This window comes from Oreochromis aureus, linkage group 1, assembly GCF_013358895.1.
Source record: "Oreochromis aureus strain Israel breed Guangdong linkage group 1, ZZ_aureus, whole genome shotgun sequence".
Taxonomy (NCBI): domain Eukaryota; kingdom Metazoa; phylum Chordata; class Actinopteri; order Cichliformes; family Cichlidae; genus Oreochromis; species Oreochromis aureus.
In genome coordinates, this window is record NC_052942.1 from 41,878,021 (window position 1) to 41,893,810 (window position 15,790).

Below are 15,790 nucleotides of genomic sequence, written 5' to 3' on the forward strand. Positions count from 1 at the left end.
CTCCAAAGGTGTGCAATTACAATTAAAGGTAAGCCCGACTTAAAGAAGCCGACATGCGTTAGTTCTCCATCATTCTTTAGCTGCCGATGGCACAAGGATGACATGATGAAGAAGCTAAAACAGGTAAAATCGGTGACAGAGCAGGTAAACTGGAGGGTGGAGGGGGGGCTGAGGTGGGTAGGGGTCTGCTGTCCAACATTTCCACCCCTCCTGCTGCCCCTCCACCCTGACACAGAAAAAAAACATTATGCAGCAGCAGCCGGGCTTCCACTGAATCGCGGTGATTCATTGCCCAATTTTAAACTGCCAAGCTGTTAAATTGCATCAGGTCTGCCAAAATTCATTCCAGGACTACGGACGAGATATGAAAAATTAAATGTCATCTCGGCTGCAGTGGGAAACTTTCAGCTCTGCTTCTAGTGGGGGGCGAATATGTGAGATCCTGTGATGATCGATGGCCACGCGGGACTACACTTAACCTACTTACTGATGTCATGTTAGGCTGCAGGGCCTGTTTACTTTCAGCCACATGACAGGAAGTCATAAACTCCTCTTCTTCACTTTTCTTCATCTCCATCTTCACTGTGAATATTCAAGCTTACTCATGTTTTAAACTGCTCAGTCTGCATTCGAGCAGCAATCAATGGGAACGAACAGAACCACTGATTGACATTTGAGGAGTAATAAACACAGTAGAGGGTTACCTAGGCAACCGGAGCCTGAATGCTCTGCTAGTGACCAACGATCAGGTTGACCAGGGCCGGTGTCCTGCAAATTTTAGATGTGTCCTTGATCCAACACACTTGATTTAAATGGCTAAATGACCTCCTCATCATGCCTCCCCAGAGAACTGGTTGCTTGATTCAGGTGTGTTGACCCAGGGTGATATCTAAAACTGCAGGACACCGGCCCTTGAGGCCTGGAGTTCCTCTCCCCTGAGGGAAACAGAGAACTTCTGGAGAACTTCCAGTGTCTGGAATTCTTGATCCAGAGGGGGCACTCTCGAGCTCATCAAGAAAAAAGGGAATCTGTAGAGCTGCAGAAGGAAAACTTCAGGAAGTAGAAGTCATCATTTGGAAACGGGCACTGCGGAGGAAATCTGCACGTACTAGCAGAATGCTGATGTTGTAGCTTCACTGAGGACAAAAACGGTGGTTTTCAGCTCAGACTGGTAGTCCATGCTGGATTTATGGGAAATTTAAAAAAAGTTTACTTTAGCTCCATTCACTCGTACTCGACTGAAAGCGCCCCCTGCTGGATAGTGTCTGAACTCCTGTGGGATGAACAGGAAGTGGAATGTCTGCAATCATCAATCATATCTTTGTTTCAAAATCATCTTTCAGACTTTGAATCAAACCTGTTTCCTGATCATGTTGAAAGTTTTGCGCCATGTTTTTTGATTTTTTAATGGGGTCTCTCTATGAAACTGTAAACTCTGGCATTCCCTCCTCCTCCTCTTCCTCCCTGCATCTCCTTCTTTCTCCTGGTGCTTTATGCACTGCGAGCCAGCGATATTTATTATTATGAATATCATTTGTATTAATCATCAGGATAAATGACTGCTTGGCGATCTGAATGGCTCATTTAGAGAAACTTGGCTCCCATGTCACAATTATAAATTACAGGGAAGCCAGTGCTTCACCTGAGGCCTTCTCCCCCCCCTCCTCCTGCTGCATATACACACAGCTGTTGGCGTGTTTCACGTGTTGGACACACGGCTGACATGAGCCACATGCCCAACTGTATTAATGTGCGGAAGCAAATAAAGTTTTATGTTTTTTAATAAGTTGATTTATTCAAACACCAAAACACATTGTTGAGTTCTGCACAGGGACAGGAAGTGTCATACCATTAAGTCAGTGCCACAGAAATGCAGGAAAAAAAACACCTTGTCCTCACTTTTCAAAATAAAAGCCCTAGATATAAAGATTTTATGTCTGCAGTTTACAGAATTATGCAAAAGAAATTTAGCATAATTCTGATTGTAGTATTTGAGTAAAATCTTATCTTTGCTCTGGACCATTTTCAGGATTCACTAATTTTTAATCAGAGCCGTAATAATAATAATAATATATTTTTATTTTATTTATTTTATTTATTAATAACATGGAGGGAGATTCACAGGAAAAGAAATAAGCACTGTCATGATCCTGGGTCAGTGACCCAGCGTTTTGAGTTTATTGTTATTATTTTCTAGTTTATTCTGATTTTGTATTCTTTGGGTTTGGTTCTCGTGTCTTATTATCCCTACCTGTGTCTTCCCTCTGTGCTCTGTTCGTGTCCCTGAGTTTGTGTTGTAAAACAGTCTGTGAGTTTCCTGTTTTACTTTGTAGGTCTGTGTCCCATCTTGTGAATTAGGTTCAGCTGTGCTCCCCTCCTGTTTGCCATTTCCTGATTACCTTGTGTGTGTATATATAGTGGGTGTCAGTCTGTGCTTCTTGTCGGTTTGTCTGTGTTTCTCCGTGTTTCTCCACGTCTCTCTGCCCAGCCTTCTTCGTGTCATCTCTGTGTATCTCCCGCTGTCCTTATGTTTTCAGGTTTGTTTGTTAGTTTTTCCTAGTTTAGGTTTATGTTCAGTTCTGCCCTCACCTTGGTTATTGTTCACCGTAAATAAAACCTCACTCGCATCTCCACCACTGTCTGCAACTTGGGTCCTCATTCACCCGACCACACGACTGCTGCCCCAGCCATGACAAGCACAGAGAAAAAAATAAAACCCCGGGATATCTGTGAAGGTTCTCGGTCATCTAGGTCATCGTAGTCTAAGGAGCTTGAAAAGAAAAGCATCTGGCCTTCTTTAAGTTTCCTTGAAGACGCTTCATCCGAGAAGCTTCTTCAGTTCTAAGAACACTTGGTGGAGGGTCCAAGCCCTATGGGAGTGTAATTTGCTGAAAATAAGTATTTGTGACAATATTGGGAGTGAATGAGCATGTTTATGCACATTTTTGTGTCGGTAAAACATCGGCGTGATCCTTCAAGCAATCCGTTTTTTAAGTCTGACGTCATCAGCCGTTTCCAGGTCCAAACTCCGCTTCAGGTCCCAAAGTCAAACGAACACTGCAGCATCACTGAGAGTTAAAAACTGTCTAAATTCCTTCATCTTTAATAAAATGATCAGTGTGGCTGCTCCACCAGGTGTAACAATTGAGTTTAACATCCAGGCATCAACAAAAACAATTTATGAAATTTAACGGAGTTAGAAGTTAGCAAGGAGTTAGCTTGCTAGCTTCTACCTAAACATGATATAGCATGTTCTGACTGAGAGATTTCTGAAAAAATTAAAACATACAGCTCTGCTATCACTTCCAACATAAATGCAGACAGAAAACTAAACAGCAGTGACGTTTGTAGCGTTACTGAAGTTGGGCTAGCTGGTATATAATGATGTGCTACGTGATCACGAGTGACACAGCTATGTTAACATAACATAAACACAGTGAAGCTGGAGGATGAACGCTAACTTTTTTCCACTCGATAAAAGTTAACGTGAGGGTTCCCGATGGTTAGGGACAAATGCAATCGCATGGCAGGATGCTGTAAACGGACCAAACTTCAGTCAGGAGAACAACTGAGATAATCCATCCACAATACGAGGTTAGTCATTAATATACTGCAGCATGGGCTGGGCTGTAGTTACATCGTAAGGTTTTAAAAATTGAACTTTAAAATGAACAGTGGTAATAAAAACTGAGAGGCTGACAGTGACTGTTTTTAAGGGCTTGTTTTAAATAGAACATGATATAAAGCATTGAAACATGTTAAAAACACAACAGCCTTAATAAATGCAGAATAGTTTGGACCTGGAAGCAGGATTCATACGTCATCACTTAAAGACCTGATATGGTGGCTTCCACAGACCGCAAACCGCTCCTATGTATTTTTAATTTGTTGGAAGATGCAAAGACACACAAATCTGTGTATATTTATGAGTATACTGATATATATTGCTCTTTTCCACAGCATGTCTTTTAAACTGTCTTCCTTCTCTCACCCGCCCCTCCCTGAGCCTGGTTCTGCCGGAGGTTTCTTCCTGTTAAAAGGGAGTTTTTCCTTCCCACTTTCGCCAAAGCACAGGGGGTCACATGACTGTTAGATTCTTCTCTCTTTTTATTGTGTGGTCTACCTTACAATATAAAGCACCTTGAGGCGACTGTTGTTGTGATTTGGTGCTGTTTAAATAAAACTGAATTGAAATAATCGAAATAACATCCTGATAAAAATATTTATCTTTATATTAAAGAATGCGAAGATAATTTAATCATTTGAACTATACATTTAATGCTTATTCATTATTAAACACATTTTGTAACTCTCTAAGTAAACATTCTCATTATCAACAGAAAGTCGACCTGAGTGTGGATTCATTTATGAATGTATGAATTTAATGACAAAAACACAGAGGTGGACTAACATTAAGAGGACAGCTGTTTACAACCAGCTGAACTAGCATGAAAATTATTACAAAATATTTCTTTAAAACAACAACAGTGGCACGAAGTGGGCTGACTATCACTCGCGTTTCTGTGCCATGGACATTTTGGTTTAACTCACTGAGCAGACGGGATGAGGTGAAGGCTTAACCGGCCTTCCAAACACCTTTCAGATGAACTGAAAGAAATAAAAGCTGGACTAAACAAAAAGCTCAAAGTATAATAAAGCAAAAGATCCTGAGATATATCTCAGAGATGTGCGGCAGGGAAGTGCAGTTTTATTTTACATTTGTCTGATGTGTGCACCCCTGTTCATCGCTCCCTGTGATTAAATTATTCAGTGGTACAAACTACAATTATGCTTTATTAAAAATTATTAAAAATTCTCGCAGAGCTGTGCAGATGTGAAAGAATTTATTGCCTGCTTGTTTTTCTCATTTGCATCATTGATCCTGGTCGAGTGTGAAAAGCAGCGAAGCTCCTCAGAAAGACGCCGTCTCTTCATCGGAGTGAGGACGAGGAGGAGGCAGACGAATGGCGTTTTCCTCCATCGTTAGAACATCTGATTTTATTTACACATGTTTATCAGCTCGTGAGATGGCTGAATGCGTTTTTATGTATTTTTTTAATCTTTTAAAGCTCGAAGAAGGTCAGGGAAGGAGGAAGAGAAACATCGAGTAAACGTCTCATTATCCCCCGAAACATGAAAATGTGAGCGTAAAGAATATGTTGGGATCAAACTCTTTATCTGTCGTTTTGTTAAAAGGCGGCATTTCCATACATGAAATATAAATGTGGGATTTACACTTCAAAGTTGGGCCAATTACGTGAGCCATTAGTTGTAGTTGTAGCAGCAGGTTATGAATGATTTAGCAGTGGGTTTGTGTAAACTCGATTAAATTTCCTTTAAAGCGGCCATGGCCTCGGCGCTTCGGAGGGAGGGGATGGGATCGAAGAGGGATGGAGTGACACAGAAAAAGTTGGAGAGGAGAGAAAGACGAAGTGTGCTGCTCCTCTGAATCTTGAGCAATGACCGGCTACTTTAGCAATTAAAATCCAGGGCAAAGACACAGCAGCTTGCTTTGGCCCACAGACTGGCCCATTCATCATCCCAACTGCCATAAAATAGCACTAGATGGATTCTTTGATTTTAGCTTTGGAAGAACATAAATCAAAATCTAAACCACAGCCTGTCACAAGTATCACCAGAATTATCCATTTGAGAGAGAGGAGAGCTGGAGGAGGCTTCAGAGAGGCAGTGAGGGGACGTAGGCTCATTGTTTCCCCCCGCGGTCCCCCGGCGTCACACCCGGGCTAATCTATAAGTGTCTCGTAATGAGGCTTTTTCTACACTTCAGCACCGGCATTCATCAAACTGGGAGGGGGCCTAATCTGGGATGCTTTGTCATTTTCTTTTTGGGCGGGGGGCTAAGACCAAACATGGACATCAGCTGTTAAAAGAGACAAAGTGGATCACCAGAGCAGAGTGCTGCTGAGCTAATAATGACAGCAACATGGATTTGAATTTTCTTCAGTGGCAGGAGGAGTGAAATATTTTAAATATAAATCTGTGAGAACAAAGAGCTACCCAATTAATTACTGATGATTAAATGGCAACAAATAGATTAAATCCATAAAAGCACTGATCAGTTTCACCATCTGCACATTTGAACGAAATGGTGGAGGTATTGGCTCAGACACCTGCTAGTCAGTCACATCCAATCAAAATCCTGGAATTTCACTGTGCGCCTAAACTGCAGCTCCGCCTTCTTGGATGGTCTGTTAGTAACCTCACAGCAGCCATGTTATTGGTCACATGATGTCACTAAAAATGCTCCAAAACACTCCAACAGCACGGTGCAGCTAGCAGACAGCTAGCAGCTACAGCCGCTTGTGTCACCATCCACCTGCCAGTCAAAGAGGCCATGCCCCTAACAATGCAAACAATTTAAAAAGGTGAGTTTTACAGGTGTTTTGAAGGGGGAAATGATCAAAACAGTTTGCGTATCAGGCTGTAAAAATGTTTATTTCTGCTGTAAAGTTTGAAAATATGAGTGTGTGGGGACCGACTCACTACTGCCTCTGCTGGACATCACAGGAACTCCAGCTTTGCTTTCTCCAGTTTCCAGCCCCACAGGTTGATGCTTGGTTTCTGTTTTCTAACAATGCTCACCACAATCAAAGCCAAGCAGTCTCACTCAATGAAAGTCGGATGGTGCCCAGTGAATGTAAAAAAGGCTCCATCACTCTCTTTCAGTGCTCGTTGTGAAGCTGTTTGGAGTATACACTCATTCCCCCCTTACAAACACATGCTGATCCCTTTAATAACCGATCCTAAAGTGTTTGGTATTGATACAGTTCATCAATGTCGAGCGATCCATCGGCCTCCGTCGCTCCACCGGCCTGCCGATTGGCGCCTGAGCCCAGATTAATCTGAGAGGGATTGGTTTGATTTGTGGTCCTCATTTGTATGTCTGTCTGAGAGAAAATGGAGGACAGCTGTCAATGCAGAGGCATTTATCACTGTCATCTCCTCCCCTCCTCCACCCTTCCTCTCTCTTCGTTACTGAGCTCGCCACAAGGCGTCTAAAAATGGATAATTCTACTGTCTCAACCACTTAAGAGCAGATTCAATCAAAAATAAAGCAACACATAAAATGACCCATTTTAATTCCCTGCAATATGACAGCGACATTCAATTACATCCTGAGAATGGCACGTTTTTCAAGGCGCCGACAATTAAAGTCTTATTTAATGTTTAAAGCATTTTACTTCCCTTTATTACACATCTCATAACAGAGTGAGACGTCATCAAGGTGCAACAATAAAACCATGCTGTTGTTTTTCATTTTATTACAAAAGCTCATCAGATGTGTGTGTGTGTGTGTGTGCGTGCGCACGTGCATGCAGACCATTAAAGGTTTTAGTTTAGTGTTTCTGGACATACTAAAGCTCTTTATTGATCAGCATTATCACAAAAGTTTTTTTATGTTATATTTAAAAAAAAACTTTTCTGTGTTCTTTCTGTATTTTGATTGATTGATTGATTGATTGATTGAATCTTTATTTTGAACATGTTGAAAAAGTACAAAAACATAGAATAAAAAGAGACAAATAAACAAAGCAAAACAAAAGGAAAACGAGCAACCACAACTACAAATAACTTTCATGTTCAAAAAGGAGCAGAAGAAGCATAAGCTTATTTATTCCCACCCCCTTTCCACTATCTAGTAATCAATAGACTACAGAAATACCTCCTTGCAATTACATTATATGTTATGTGTATTCATTTTGTTTTTATTATTATTAATTTTTATATATATATATACGTTTCTATCTATCCATACAAAAGTATATACACATATACATTTTCAATAACCCCAGTAACACCTCAAAGGATACACAACCTACAGATATATATACCCATACCAACATACCCGCACACCCGAACACACAACATGAAATATTTGGACAAGAACACCCTATCAACTCTCTACCTCCTCCCTGTACCCTGTAAAAATTGAGAGAGCGGAGCCGGCCATATCCTTAAACCGCTGTTTAAACTGAGCTTGCCTTGACTCAGTGACATTGAGCGTTGTTGATTACATCATATCTTTACTCGAATCAGTTCTGTTCGTGAGGTCTCAGGATCTTCAACAGAGTGACAAGATCTCGGGATCGATGGCACACTTGGAGAGATGCAAAAACTTTTCACCATCATTATAATGTTGTGCGGATACAAGGATGACTATTTGTGACTGTTCCTTCCCGTCCCATAAGGCCACCTGGGTTGGCTGGTAGACTTTTTACCCCACTCAAACTGTATCCGGGGAACACGGCGGGCCTATGCTCTGTGCAGGGCGGCTGCTGTGTTCGCTTTAACTCCTCACCCCCACCCATCCCCGTGGCTTGTCATGTCCTTCATAATGTTGTGCTGTGGACATTCAAGAGGAGTTTTTTGTTTCCTGTTCATGCTGTCCCATGGAAGCATGGACAGTTTTAGAATATTGTCAGGAAGCAGGTTTTTCTCTTTATTGCTTATCCCCATGTACATAATTTGTGCAGTGAGCTTTGAAATTGGATGAACCAGATCCGCGTTCTGTGAATTTTAGAATTTTCAGGAAGCAGGTTATTTATTGCTTCATACATAATTTTAAGGATCTGTGAATTTTAGAATTTTTGATTTTAAGGATAGTGGATTTGTATGATCTCTGTAACCAGTTTTATGGATTATCCTTATGGCCCTTTTTTGTAATATGAATGAATATTTTCATTTAAATACTACGCTGTCCTTCAAACCATTCAAAATTAAAGTTATGAATCAATAGATTCATCAAGAAGACATCCAACACATAAAAAAAAGTTCCTCTCTTTCCCTGCGGGTGGTCTTTATCCTTCATGCTCAACCATTTTGACCTCAGGACTTCCAGGCTGTATTCGGCACAGATGTTTCTGTACACTATGCCGGCCACTTGGTTATTGCGTTCCATGTATGCCCTGCCTGCTAGCATCTTACACCCTGCTGTTATGTGATGGATTGTCTCAGGGCCATCTTTACACAGCATGGTGTGGTAGACCCCTAGCCTCTGTGGATCTGATGCTCAAAAATTTGTTCGTGTGCTTCCATGATTAGCGCCTTTGTGCTGTCTTTCAGTCCAGCTTTGAATTTCCCCAATGAGGGGCAATAAAAGATATTTCTATGTTCTATCTTTCATATTCAGCACAGATGTTTCTGTATACTACGCCGGCCACTTGGTTATGCAGAGTGTAAGATGCTAGCAGGCGGGGCATACATGGAACGCCATAACCAAGTGCCCGGCGTAGTATACAGGAAACATCTGCGCTGATTATGTCCTGGAAGTCCTGCGATCAAAATGGGAGACGCCCCCGAGGGTGATTGAGAATGACCGAGAAAGATCCTGTGGGACAAAGATGGACAAAATGATGGTGGTGGTGGGGCGATCGTGGCTCAAGACTTGGGTGTTCGTCTTGTAATCGGAAGGTTGCTGGTTCGAGCCCCGGCTCGGACAGTCTCGGTTGTTGTGTCCTTGGGCAAGACACTTCACCTACCGCCTACTGGTGTTGACCAGAGGGGCCGATGGCGCGATATGGCAGCCTCGCCTCTCTCAGTCTGCCCCAGGGCAGCTGTGGCTACAACTGTAGCTTGCCTTCACCGGTGTGTGAGAGTGAATGAATAGTGGTATTGTAAAGTGCTTTGAGGGGTCCCGAAAAGCGCTATATAAATGCAATCCATTATTATTATTATTATTAACCACCGGACATAGTAGTGTTTGACAAACAGAAGAAGACGGCCGTAGTGATAGACGTAGCGATACCAAATGACAGCAACAACAGGAAGTAGGAACACAAGAAACTGGAGAAGTACCAAGGGCTCAGAGAAGAGCTGAAAAAGATGTGGAGGGTGAAGGTAACAGTGGTTCCAGTGGTAATCGGAGCACTAGGTGCAGTGACTCCCAAACTAGGCGAGTGGCTCCAGCAGATCCCGGGAACAACATCGGAGATCTCGGTCCAGAGAGCGCAGTCCTAGGAACAACTAAGATACTGCAGGACCCTCAAGCTCCCAGGCCTCTGGTAGAGGACCCGAGCTTGAAGGATTGACTGCCTGCAGGGGCAAGAGGGGAAACTTTTATGTAAAATATTATATATAATATCAAGTCAAGTCAAGTCATCTTTATTTATACAGCACATTTAAAGGACATCAAGTGTGCCAAAAGTGCCAAAGTGCTGAACGGAGGGATAATATAATCAAATAAAAAGAATTAAAGTAGATAAGATGAAAACATTATAGAAAACATTGTAAGACATCCATATATGTTTGTAAAAATATGTGTTCATGCAAATATGCACATACATATACAAAAGCACACATACATGAGCATAAAATACGTGTGTGTGTATATATAGATAATTTTTAGCAATATTATATACAAAAGACCAAGAAAATTCAGCTGGACTTCTCCAATAAAGCATGTAGAATCAAAACTATAAAGGACCATTTCAGTCTTAATGTTCTATCTACATTTTTTGCACATACACACACCCACAAGATTGTGAATACAAGCAGCAGAAATTAGTTTTCTACGATGGGCGGCTAGCCTCTTCCTTTTAGACAGGGTGAGGAGTTCAGTCCTTTCAAAGAGGCTCAGAGTGAAGGTGCTGCTCCTCCACAACGGAAGGGGACAGTTGAGTAGGATGCCCGACTGGGTAAGGTGCTCAGGGTATAGAGAAGGCCTCTTGTTAGATCCAGGACTCACTGCAAAGATTATATCTTTTGTCTGGCCTAGAGAGGGAGGTGTGGATTACCACTGCGACACAGCCTGATGGATGAATGGATGACTTTTTGATGATATTTTGAGAGTACAGATGACAACGATTTTAAAAAGATGGTTATCTTCAGCACTATTCTTCCTTCTGCAGCTGCTTTACTTCATTAAATCCACTCGATCCAAGAACGAGTGCCTGTCCTTGAAGCTTTTTCCTTTGTGTGAACATCGGTGAGCAACACAGCTGTGAAACTGCGACACTCTAACACAAACTGAAGCCGTTTGTTGTTTCCACAGCCAGGCTCCACTCTATTCATTGGCCCAATGAAACACAGCGTTCATTAGGCCATTGATCAACGAGTCTCATCCTGTCACTGGATTACAGCTGGTCAGCGCCGCTGCCTACAAACACCAACACACACTGGCTCTGCGCTGAGATGCAGGCCTGTAAGTGGGGTCAGAGGTGGCTTGTAGTAATCCATCTAACCAGCATGACAGCGGCAGCTAATAAATCATTTATTCATCGTTTAATCCATCGTCTGTCTGCAACAGAAAACAACACCTCACCAAACACACTGGCTGCTCTCGCAGAGTCCTCGATACACCGCCAGGAGCCAAAAGCCGGCCGATCCCAGTCAGAGTTTCTGCTGAAGGCTTCCATCTGTTAAACATGGTCTGTGATGATAGAGAACGCCAGCTGAGGACAAATCATCAGCGAAGCAGTTTGTTCAGTTTAATGTCTCTGTTCTCCAGTACACCTGTGTCAGGTAACGTTTTTCATCTGGTAAACACTTTTTGACTTTTGTGGACGCAGAGTGAATTACAGCTGCCAAGACGAGTGAGACGATCCATTCAACTCACTAGATCCTGAGGTGAGCAGGTCATCTACTAATCAGAAGGTTTGATCCTAGGCTGCTCCAATCTACAGGACAAATATCCCCAGGCAAGATGTTGCTCTCTGATGCATCCCCTCGAGTATGACTGTGTGTGATTGGTAGATATAAAACACTTAGGTAGAGGTAAGTCCTGTAAAGCACTTTGAGAGCTCAGGTAGAGTTGAAATGTGCTATTTAGGAATCATCTAGTTACCGCTGAAGGTGATGTTTCCTGTCAACTCAGCAAACACCACAGGGGTAAAAATTATGTTTAATTAAACATCAACCTGCTGGAGTTTTAAAGGGTTCAAAGACAGAAATGATTTATTTTCAGAAATCAGCCCGAGCGGGGAGAAATGAATCTGTGCGTCCCGTCAGGTGAACTTGGGCTAATATCAGACTTACTTGCACCAGAAATGAGTAAATGTGGGCTGATATGTTTCCGTGGAGTTAAAATGAATTGTTTCAGAGAAGAAAGATCTGAGGTGAAGTTTCTTCTCCACACAGTTCAGTCATGTATAAAAACTCTTGTCCGGTCTCTCGAATTAACGCTGCATTCAAAGCCCTTCACTCTGCAGCCTTAATTTGGTCTTCCTCTGTTCATCTCCAGCCATCGCTTCTCTTAATTCACGCTCCTCCAAAGCATGTTGTCTCACCTGACAGGAGGGATAGAATGGTACAGTTTAATTACCAGGGCTGACTTGTAAGTGCTCTGGTGGGGAACTACATGACCGAGCTACAAGAGACAGCTCGGCTCCATCCCATTAGAGCGGGAACAGAAGGAGCCGCTTCCTCTCGCTGTCCCACAGTCCTTCACTCCTCATCCTCCTCACCTTACTCCTCTTTGTTTTTGCTTCCGTGTCCTCTGACGACATCAGGGAAGTGTTTGTGAGATGAGACGGTGACCTCTCACCTGTGATTGAAAGTTGTCAGGTTAAGGACACAGAAAGAGGCTGGCGGTACAAAAAATAGCTTTTAGGCTCATATTCCCTCCAACATGTCACTCTGTGAGGAGGAGGAGGAGGAGGAGGAGGAAGGAGGGATACTGGCACCTAATTACAAGGAGCACACTCAGCTGCTTTTATCAGTAATTGGACTATATAGGCCTTCATTATAATTTACTTTCTCCCCCAAACTGTGATAATGCAGACAAGCAGAACTGAGTGGGCCTGTTAGTGGCCCAGAAACTGACACCAGTTAATGGTTAATTATAATGACTAAATTAAAGGAGTGACGGTGAGAGAGCCCAGGCACTTCATTTAAGAGGATCACTATCAGAGAAAACTCCCGAGTTCAAAGAAGAAGACGAAGAAGAAACCTTTATTTTGGAGCCTTTTTATTGGCTGCTGTCGCATTATTACTGAAAACATATTTTCTCTCAGTGCATCTCACTTTAAACACTGATTTAGAAAAAACACACACCTACACACACACGCTAATGAGCAGCAAACGTGCCGCAGCTGCAGTTAACCCTTTGAACCCTGCACTGTTTCACACATAACAGAGGCACCGCACAATAAATGAGAGTAATAATGATCATTAAAACTGATTGATTTTTAACAACACTGCAGGGATGATCATTTTAAACTCACCGAGGTCACTCCAGCTCCAATCGGAACATTTTTACAACATTTTCAGATCAGCCCTCTGCAATTTGAAGGAACATTTTAGAAACTATCGGCGACAGTCAAACACGTTTCTTAGTCACAAATATAATTAGAGTACAATCTGGAAACTTCAGATCAGACCCACTAAACATTGGACAAATGTGCCGATTATAGACATCTGTTGTGGACATCTATATGACGTCCAAACTAGGTGCACAATTGGGATGTCCAACTGTGACCCAACCTGGACGTCAGTATGACGTTCAACATTTGAACTTTGGACTGGGTCATTTTTTTGGACATCTATGACAGGTGCAGGGAATTTACATCATTAATACATTTATTTTTGTTATTTAAAAATATCAACGTTGTTGTTATCAACATGAAATATGAATACAGCTCATTTATAAACAAACACGGTTTATTTGGGTTAGCCTGTTGATTTATTCAGCACAAGTTTCTTGTTTATCTTTAACTTTAATTTGTTTTAATTAATCAACTTTTTTGTAACCAGGTTAAAACTGTCAGGTATTAAAATGTGTTGAAATATCAAAAACGTTGAAAGTATTTAGAATAAAAATTTGAATTCCTTTTAAAAGGAGTAAAATGTGTTTAATAAGTTTTAAAGGGCATTTGCATCATGTAGGTATGCTGTTTTAATGTGAGGAGGCGAATGTGGCTGTGATCGATGGGAGGACGGAGAGATTTTGTGACAGTGTGCATTTATGAACTGGACTATCTGCACGGCGGTCTTTGGTGATGAGCACATTTTGCAGACTGTCTGTGAGAAACTGGATATATTTCTGCTCCATATCCACCGATCAGCTGCTCACTTTTGTTTCAGCTCAGGAGCCCGCGCCATCACAGATGTTCGCTGATCGCTCTGCACTCCTTCACATATAACTGTTTCTGAACAGAAAACACGCCTCCACCCTCTGCAAACATGGGACTACAGAGCCTCTGGAAGCATTCAAAAAACCACATCTAAAATGACGTCCACAACAACCACATTTTAGCCCGTACACGGAGGTCGTATTGGCGACAACACTAGACGTTCAGTAGCCTGGTGTTACAAAACAACCGCTGCAGTGGACGATAACTGGACATGTAAAGACAACATATAAAAGATGTGACGTTGTGCACAGGGAATTATCTACTGATATTTTTTTTTTTATTGTGGTTTAACTATAATCAACTCGAATAGAAGCAACATGTTTTTTTTCGTTTTTTGACTGAGAATCTCAGAGCTTCATTTTATCATTCAGAAACAATCACTAGTTGTCTGTTGCATTGCAAGGTTTTTAGTTTTGGGATTTTGTAAAGCGCTACACTTTTTCTTTTAACTAGCCAGTATTCTGACATTTTTCAGTGTGACTATGCCGAATTATAGATCCTGATTCATTTGATGGTAAAAAAAAAAAAAACACTAACACATTCAGGATTTTATCTTCAATAAGTGTTTGAGATATTCATACCCAGATTTATATGTAGGAACAAAGGCAGACAGACCATTTTAAAATATATGTATTTTATATTTCATGTATAAAGCTAAAGTTTCACAACAATCATACAGTCACACTGGCTGTGCTACCTGCTCAGGTCACATGCTAGTCTGGTGCAGGTGTAACAGGTGGAGTCATATCAGATTAACATTGATGTTCCACTGAACATTGTGTGTGAGGCGTGGGAAGGTCGATCCCCTTCAAGATCATCTTCTTGTGCACCTCTGCATTGTTTCTATTTCCAGGTCTCTCCCTGAAGTGCGGCTTTGACCTGCACTTCCTGTGGAGGATCATCGCCGCTTCCAATGAAAGCAGATCAAGCAGTCCACAGTTTATCGGATGGAGACTGGTTCTTGCTTTTGCTTTCACTCACTGGCTACGGCGCTTAAAACCCCTCCCTTAGACCCTGGAAAAAACATTGGTTTGGGTTAAAACATGCCCCTTCAAACAGTAACCCCGCCCACTAACCAATGATGTGCAGCAGCGACCAACCTGTACCACGCCTCCTGTAATGAAAGAAGTTAATTCACTGCTGTGGGACAGTTATGGAATTGGACTAAATAATTTCTTCTATAATTGAAGTATTTTTGTGCTGTGAAATAATCACAGGTCATGTGACTTATGAACGTCTGATTCATCTCAAACACCATCAGCGACTAGTCCACGGTGGTCACGCGACTCCTGCACACTTCAAGGATCAGTAAGTGAGTATCAGCAGGTAGCGGTCACCTGTTTCCGCTGATTTTGCAGTCAATAAGAACGCGGCACATTGGCGCTCCGACAGGATTTTTGCAAACATGCTCACCGCCAACCCCATCAAACTCAAACACAACTCACCATCACACACACACTGTCATCTAAGAAGACACTTGATGTGTATTATCATAATCGTGTGATTACATGTGTACTTCAGATTTTACCACTTGGAGTGTGAGGCGTGTGTGACATGGTTAAACACACACACACACAGTAAATCTGAGGCTTTGTGTCTCTTCGGTCCCTCTGAGCTGAGTCGCTGCCCCACCAAGGTAATCTTCATCATCATCTTCATCACTAAGCTGGATCAGAATCATCCGTCCTCATGAAGAACAG

The 15,790-nt window shown here is 42.0% G+C and overlaps 1 long non-coding RNA gene across 1 annotated transcript in view; it reads right to left on the reverse strand.

Annotated features, from left to right (window-relative positions):
• Nucleotides 1-14,817: 14,817 nt before the first annotated feature.
• Nucleotides 14,818-15,790, reverse strand: part of LOC120441178 — a 2,483-nt gene continuing 1,510 nt past the window's right edge. Inside the window, exon 3 of the long non-coding RNA XR_005613855.1 lies at nucleotides 14,818-15,104. This is a non-coding gene — a long non-coding RNA (uncharacterized LOC120441178). The remainder of the gene's footprint in view (nucleotides 15,105-15,790) is intronic.